A 7,503-nucleotide genomic window follows, 5' to 3' on the forward strand; every position below is an offset into this window, starting at 1 on the left:
GAATATGTAGAGATCTTATGCACCTATTATTGTTTGGAAAAGTACATGGTAGTTTTGCAGAAAAAAATAATAATGATAAACAGCTTTTAAATAAACAGTAAAATTGCCCACAATACAGCCATAGCAAGTAGAGGAGATTACTGTGTTTGCACTCGGAAAGAAGAAACCAAGTATATTAGTTGCACAATTGACAACATAGAACTTTCAAAACCACAAAGTTATTAGAATATGTGGAAGACCTAACATTTTTATAACAAATCCAGTAACAGTTAAACATCACAGTGAATCTAAATGAATCCAGTGGGTATCCCTTATTCTTATATTTCAGGTGGTATGGATGCATCACCAAAAAAAAAATAAAAATAAAAAAATAGAAGATGGTATCCCAAATACTTTCAGAAGTAAATGTGTTCTCTTCATACATATTTATTCTATTTATTTTTTATGAGCCCGCTGCTTACATGGATATCTGAATGGTGTTACCTGCTTTGGTGCATGTAGTTTTGGCTTCTCAATGAAATAAATGACTACTGTTACACATGGGCACAAATGATGGCAGATATGTAATTACATATTGAGTGTTGAGGACCTGTGCAGGTATTGAGCACCTCACCAATTTACGATGAATACAATGATCTCCATGCTGCCCGACACTCCATGCCAGTGTTCTTCCGAGGTCTTCTAGTCCAAACTGAGGCAAAAGTAGACTTTGAAAGCAGCACAAAGCAAAGCTCAAGCACAAAGCAAAACTCTTCCTCTCTCAGCTGCCTAGCACAGAGTGCACACACTGCAGCCTTCATCTTGCAAGGAAAGTTCCCAAGCAACAGGCATCTATAGCCAGATTCTAGAGAGCAGGGAAATAAAACAAAAGTAGCATAGCTTAGCTGCAGAACATTGGTCAACTGCACAGCAAAAATACTGAATTTTCAATTTCAGAGAGTCCTATTTTACAATAGCAGAAAAATCACGTGTTATAGCCGTCGCAGCCTACAATCACCTACCATTTCAAAGATCTTTTTCAACAGTCCTAAAGGATGGATGTCTCAAAGCAACAGAGGACTTTTTTTCTACAAATTCCACAGCTGAGGGGTCACACCATACAAAGAGCTCTCGAAGTGGATTAGTTTGTGTGCCTAGTTTGAAGTGCTTATTATATTCCAACAGATTTATTTGATATTTTATTAATTAAAAAAAAAATCTCTTTGTTTCTTGTGCAAGGTCTCAATTTGAATGCAAAGTCTTTCTCTTACTCTGGAGGACAAACAAACTTCTATGGCCAAAGGATCACTTAAATTCCAAGTTTAAGCTTGATATTTCTGTTCCTCAGGAATAAAGCATCTTTCTAAAAAGATAGAGAAAGATAGGGGACTGGGGAGGCAGTTTTCCATATGTTCCTTCATGCATAAGAATTTTTTTGCCTTCCTGTATTTTAAATATATTTATTTTTAATATAAATATAAATACTTTTTTAAAAATAAAACAATGGCACATAGCAACAAAGCTAAAACTTCACATACAGTTCTCCCTGTGGTAAGAGAGAAAGAACCAAGCACGTGGAACAAATTCATAATATTGGATGAATCACTCAAAGTTGTTTACACATTAGAGAAGTGAGGCTAGTACAAGAAACTACATAGACCAAAACTGTATAGGGTAATAGTGTTAGTAGAACAAATTAAATACACCAGAAGAGTAATAAATGAAAAAAATATATTTGTTGTTGATTGAAATGTCTAGCTGGTTGATGAGATTAGATGGGAAAATGGGAAAAATCAAGCAATTTTAAACATGGTTTTCTGTGACAGTAAATCATGCTTTGGGTTTAAAATTTCACAGTATCATCATTTAAGGACCTTTTGCAGAGAGGTGAACGGAGTATTTTCTGCAAGAAAATGCAGTTTCTTGGTAGTGGCAGAGCCTCCAGCAGCCCTTTGCAGTGAGCAGGCAGCACCCTCCGTGGTACGCCTCCTTACCCAGCTCGGCTGAACTCAACTCACTCCCTTGCAGGAGGGAGCAGGTGATGCTCTCAGGGAACAGAGCCGACAGCATGAATTTATTTACACGTCCGGGAACTTCTCATTTCTGCTTTGTATGTCTACAACAGCCTGCAAATTGTACACGGGGAGCTGAGAAAGCAGAAGCTGCAGCAGAGCAGTACGCAGCAGGTAGTCTGTAAAAGGGAGGGACAGCCCCAGCAGTCCTCAGAAATACGCTGCTTATGCTGCCATCCCCACCTCCTCAGCTTCCTCGTCTGCCTTCCCAGTTCACCTACAACATTTCTAGCCCACTTGGGCAGTTTCTGGGTCCAAGGAACCACTTGGTGATGCTCATTTTCCCTTTCCCACTACTATACCCTCCCCCTGTTCTGCCTCCCCCACAGGCATTCATTGTGTTACCACCCGCCGAGATCCCCCAGCTCCAGATATGTGGGCATCCCTCACTTGTAGGTAGCAGTAATTTGGTGATTTTTATTGAACATTTTCCTCATGGTCTGGTAGAAAAATACCTGCTTTCAGTTAGAAGGTTTCTGTCACCCGCAGTAAGCTAAGGTCGGACTCATTCACTTTTTTTTTTTAAGGTTGCTATGACAGACACTTCAAAGTTCAAGTGTAATAGCCTGAATATACATGAGTTTTCGTTAGCAGCCAAAGCAAATGTCAGAAAGTCATTCCGTGAGACATTTTTGAACTTTAAAACGACTGAAAAACTGCCTGGCAGAGATTCTGTGAAACCAAGCAAATTTTAATATCAATTTCTTTTTGCTGTTAGGACTCCACTAGCCATTTTGCAACCACGTTTACTTCAGGATCTTATCTTTTCCACGCTGCATAGGACTAAGAAGTCAGTTAGCTACATACCTGTATGAAAACTCCTCAGCAGATGAGATGGCTTTGGAAATCCAACAGCACAATTTCTGTATTGCTTTTATGACTGCCAAATCATTTTCCATCAGTGGCAATTTTCTGTTTTTAATTGTGGTCTATCAATGATGGGTTGACTGTAAGGAGCTTGCTGGTAGCCTACAAAATAGACTGGTCCCATAATTACAAAAAATAAAATATGCTCTACGATATACTTTTTCTGCCTTGTTTTTCTTTTATTTTAACAGGTTTTAGAGCCAGAAGGAAACTGATTTAAACTGCCTGCATAAGAGAGGCCACAGAATTTCATCCTCTATATGAATGAAACTAAGCTAAAGTTGGGATAAGATACCTCTTTTAGAAAAAAGTTGGTCTTACAACATTTCAGTTAAACTGAAATTCAAGTTTTCTGGAGTAAAATAGAATTAAAAGGAGATCAGGTTGTGCTAAAACTTAGTAAAGCCCACACACCGTGGTCACAAGAACATGGAACAATGTTGCCTATCTGAAATTTGCAGCAAGACTTTGCAAACAGTCCTTCAGGTCGATGTTTATTTATTTACACATTACAGTGAAACTGGGGCTGGCATAGATCACTGTTTATTCTCTTAGATTTACCACACAGCAAAATTTAGTCCTTTTCCCTTATAGTTTGGCCATAACATCTTACAAAGCCCAATTTTGCTGTCTTTTTGCTTTTAACTAAGGGTATCTTAGCTAAATGCAACAGAAATACAAAAGACTTGCAGAGGGTGGCCTGCTGAAGAAAGTTGCAGAATATTTCACTGTGGTCTGTACAAAGAAGTTCTAAAATTGTTGGTATGTTTTCCAGTTGTTTTTGTTGGTTTTCTTTTTCTTTTATTTGTGCCAAGTTTCTTGCCTTGTTTTCCTCTTTACGGGTGTGGACATATATTTAGTTTTTATGCCTACATTGACATGACCTCAGCCTGACAGCACGTTATGGGAAGCTGGAAGATTTATTGGCAGAAGAGAGCGTGTTGGAAAGAAAAGCTGGGTAGTGGTAATTGGAGAATGAGTCAGTGTCTGGAGTCCAGCTGTGCTTGCTGCACAAGCCTGACTGGAGCTGTTACTCAGACCTGTTCAACTATCTTTAAAAAAAAAAAGGATAGGCTTTACGTATGCTGGCTACATTTTTGGCTAAGAACACTGGTTCAAAGGCAGCACATTGTCTTTCTTCCTTCCCATTGTTGTTAATATTGCAGTGGGTTGCAGGAGCCATGCTCTGGGAGAAGCGATTCATTCTACACACCAGCACGTCTGAAGGCTGCTGTCGCATCAACATCTTCAAATGCAGCAGTGGTAGCTGGATATGTAGTAAGTTTTGTAGCTAATAGTATAGAAACACCTACATCCTGACCCTGGGAGGGGAAGTAGTGTTATTTCTCACTGCACTCGTTTACTGTGGTAGGAGCTAAAGAAGCACAGCATCAGTTCCCAGCTGGCATTATTTTAACTAGCAGGTTGAATTACAAGGCTTGCTGCATCGGCATGCCAGCGATGGAAGTTCTAACCTTTGAACGACACAGTATGTTAAGGAAAAAGAAAACATTTAAATGTCTTTAAATGTTGTCAAATTAAATACTGAATTTGAACCAAATTTTATAAAACTAAGTTCTTACAAATCTATCTTTTAACCTCTTTCACCATACAGATAGAAACAGTTGCTTCTAAAGGAAACATTTCTCACAGATTACAGCAAGAACCTTAGAGTGATACAGTGGATATATCTTACCTGATTTTATTGTCAAGACTGAAAGAAAAAAAAAATGTGAATCATTTACATTTTTCCATTTCTTTCTGTTTTAACAATCCATGAAAGTTTAAAAAAATGGTTAAGGATCCTTCCCTTCCCTTCCCTTCCCTTCCCTTCCCTTCCCTTCCCTTCCCTTCCCTTCCCTTCCCTTCCCTTCCCTTCCCTTCCCTTCCCTTCCCTTCCCTTCCCTTCCCTTCCCTTCCCTTCCCTTCCCTTCCCTTCCCTTCCCTTCCCTTCCCTTCCCTTCCCTTCCCTTCCCTTCCCTTCCCTTCCCTTCCCTTCCCTTCCCTTCCCTTCCCTTCCCTTCCCTTCCCTTCCCTTCCCTTCCCTTTCCCTTAAAGCATGTAGGACCTGGAGTAATTCCTGAGCTCTGTATGGCATTAGAAATAAATCACTTGGTCTATGATTAGAAGGACGTACAACTTGGCTTCATATGGGTCATTGTCTTTTTTGTCCCCGGTGTGCCTACAACCCTCTGCCCAGTGCTCCATGTTACACACAATAACCTCACACCTTCCCCATTCTTTTTTCCCAGGTCTTTCTTTTCTTCCTTTCAGAAAAAAAAAAAAAAAAAAAAAAAAAAAAAAAAAAAAAAAAGTAGTACATGTGCTGAGCATCGCCTGAAGGCTGATGAACTGTGCAGTGGTGATCAAATGTGACAGAGCTCTCTGCTGTCTTGCCCCTGGTGAGATCATTATCTAAGTGTTCTTAATAACCTAAGTGTCATTATCTAAGTGTTATTATCTAATTATCTAAGTGCTCCTAATATCTAATCATTATCTTTCTTCTACTGTCTTTCTTCTACTGAGTTGCCAATTTGCAGACAACATGTTGAACATTGCCACCTTTGAGGTGTTTACCCATCTATATGATTTGGTTTAATTTGGCCAGCAATTTCCAAAGTTACTGGGGAAAAGGCATCAGGAAAGAGAAGGGCTAAGTGGTTTAAAGACGAAGAGGTACCAAACCAACATAACCACGGAAGTGGTGGAAAAGTGAGATCAGCAGTTCACATCAACAAAAACCCCGAATCAAGAGCCTTTACCATCCAGAGCCCTTCTGCACAGTAAAGAATTAATAAGAGCAGCACAGTACAACTCTCATGAGAGTCCCTTTCTAAATTTCAAGGGGATCAGGCTAGACTTACAGGGCAGTTCTCAGTTAACAGATCATCAGGTGATCGCTCTCACGCAGGGTGACCCTTAGCAGTCTTCTCGTGGGCATAATTTCTGCATCACCATAATTACTCTACCTTGAAGGCAGCATTAGCTTTAGTTCCCACAAATTCACACTTCAAGGGAAACACTTAATGAATGAGCTCTTTTTCTGAGTGACAAATACGTGTCCTCTTGACATGCCTTTCAAAAAACAAAAGTTTGAGCTGCATGATGATTTAGGAGAAAAATCATTTCCATCTATTTTTCAAATGCAGGAGACGAGCTCTAAAGGGAAAGTCAACATAAGAAATGGGAATGATAACAATTAACTCCTACCAATGTCAAGGTGACTAATAACCTAGGCAAAGAGGCTTGGTACTTAAAGCCATCTAAAGCTTTCAAAGCAGAAAATCGAAATCTAAAGCCAGGGGGCCACTGTGCACTAGCCCTGGAAGAGGGACGCTGGATTGAAGTGACAATATCCCTTCATAGCAACCATCACCAAGGACATCGGTTATAAAAAACGTGATGTGAAAACGTGAGCAGACAGATACACGGCTAAAAATGAAGCAAAACTGGCTTGTTTTCCGTCTGTAACGCTGACAAATGAAATGCTGAACTATTTGGTGAGAAAGATCAGTAACAACTGATGTGTCATTTCCAGTCACTTTCTACAACTCTCAGGAATATTCTACCCCAAACCTACCATGCTATATGCTAGCACTAATGCTTTGCCTGATGAATTATCGAGTAAGCAAAAGCTATCAACTGATTTTTCTTTCTACTCACTAACATCAGGACAATACAGAACATAGGATGCTTTGCACGCGTACATAATATGTCCATAGAAAATGCAGGAGCTGCATATGCAGGAGCAGCCCAAGCATCTCTTTACAACAGTGCTTCTGATGGTGATCAGTACCAGATGCTGCAGAGGAAATTTCCACAGAATCCACATGGTAAGCAGTCCACATGGTAAGCATGGTAAGCGGCTGGAGAACAAGTCCTACGAGGAGCGGCTGAGGGAGCTGGGCTTGTTCAGCCTGGAGAAGAGGAGGCTCAGGGGCGACCTTATCGCTCTCTATAGGTACCTCAAGGGAGGCTGTAGCGAGGTGGGGGTTGGCCTGTTCTCCCACGTGCCTGGTGACAGGACGAGGGGGAATGGGCTTAAGTTGAGCCAGGGGAGTTTTAGGTTAGATGTTAGGAAGAACTTCTTCACTGAAAGGGTTGTGAGGCACTGGAACAGGCTGCCCAGGGAAGTGGTGGAGTCACCATCCCTGGAAGTCTTCAAAAGACGTTTAGATGTAGAGCTTAGGGATATGGTTTAGTGGGGACTGCTAGCGTTAGGTCAGAGGTTGGACTCGATGATCTTGAGGTCTCGTCCAACCTAGAAATTCTGTGATTCTATGATTCAGTCACGGATATATAACCTGATATATAACTACAGTTTCTTCCTAACTTTGCTGTTGAGCTGCATATGCCCTGGAAGATGGCATCTCACAGCCTTTCCAAATTCACTCTGCCCTTAATAATATGCATTCTGTTTAGTGAATCCCCTCTTTTTCTTTCTGTAGCCCTTCTGCAAGCTTTCTCCACCACCAGGGTTTTAGCATGCTGTGTGCCAAGGGGTCAGGGGCCAGCTCAGACACTGCAAAACAACCTTTGCTCAGGCTGCTGAAAAACAGCTATGAGTCTGTACAGAGGCAAGAAA

Source organism: Aythya ferina, assembly GCF_964211825.1.
Source record: "Aythya ferina genome assembly, chromosome: 3".
Lineage (NCBI taxonomy): Eukaryota > Metazoa > Chordata > Aves > Anseriformes > Anatidae > Aythya > Aythya ferina.